Source organism: Triticum dicoccoides, unplaced genomic scaffold, assembly GCF_002162155.2.
Source record: "Triticum dicoccoides isolate Atlit2015 ecotype Zavitan unplaced genomic scaffold, WEW_v2.0 scaffold98708, whole genome shotgun sequence".
NCBI classification, from domain to species: Eukaryota; Viridiplantae; Streptophyta; class Magnoliopsida; order Poales; family Poaceae; genus Triticum; species Triticum dicoccoides.
The window spans coordinates 916-2044 of record NW_021315573.1 but is presented as its reverse complement, the minus strand read 5'-3'; the positions used below and the strand labels follow the sequence as shown (position 1 = coordinate 2044).

Here is a 1129-nt window from a genome sequence, read left to right as displayed (position 1 = left end):
ATCAAGACGTGGCAAGTTAATAATGATGAGGAAGAACAAGGTGTGGATATTGTATCTTTCTTCCTCGATGACCCATACTACGCTAATGATGACTTGTTTTGTGCTATCACCATTGGCTACATGCTCGCTGCGAGGGACACAGTTGGAATAGCCCTGACATGGATCTTCTACAACCTCGCCCAGAACCCTAACATCGTTTCAATCATCCGCAACGAACTCTCACCGATTGCATCACACAAAGTAGTAGCTGGTGTTGGCACTATGGTGATATTTGAGCCGGATGAGACCAGATCTTTATCCTATCTTCGGGCTGCCTTGTATGAGACTCTCAGGTTGTACCGGCGGCGCCTACTGAGCTCAAGACGGTGGTCGCTGATGATACAATGCCGAGTGGCCATGAGGTGCATGCCGGCGACGCCATCTTTATTTCTCTCCATTCCATGGGGAGAATGGAGGGCATATGGGGGTAATGATTGCCTTGACTATAACCCAGACAGGTGGCTCTCGAAGGATGGCAATGGTCTAAGGTATGTACCATCTCACAAGTTCCTGGCCTTTAACTCGGGGCCAAGGATGTGCCTCGGTAAGGAAATCGCGGTTATGCAGATGATGATTGTCGTGGCCTCAACGCTATGGAACTTCAATGTGCATCTGGTGAAAGGGCAAAGCATCGAGCCCAAGGCATGTTGTATACTAGAGATGAAAAATGGGATTATAGTTAAGCTGAAGAAGCGAGAAGTGTAATATTAAACTCTTTCTTTTTGTATGTAAACGTACTTACCAACCATCGGGACAGTTTTACACTGCCCACAATCACATTATTATCGCATAATAAAGGCATCCATGCATCAACCTTTATCTTTCTTTTAGAGAAAAACAACCAACATGCTGCCATTATTACTTTGTTGTATGTGACATGATATATGAAGGCATCGAGACATGGTTATTTCCTCCAACCATCTCCTTATTAAGTACTTCCTCCGTCCCAAAATAAGTGTTTCAAGCTTAGTACAATTTTGTAATAAAGTTAGTACAAAGTTTAGACTCTTATGTTAGGACGGAGGGACTACCAATTAACAACCATGTTGGTGCTTAATTACACTATTTGATAAGTAAAGGGGAGCATATT

General features: G+C 43.6%; 1 pseudogene; it reads left to right on the top strand.

Annotated features, from left to right (window-relative positions):
* The first annotated feature begins 18 nt into the window (after positions 1–18).
* LOC119348625 lies at positions 19–744 on the top strand (annotated as a pseudogene).
* The last annotated feature ends 385 nt before the right edge of the window (positions 745–1129 follow it).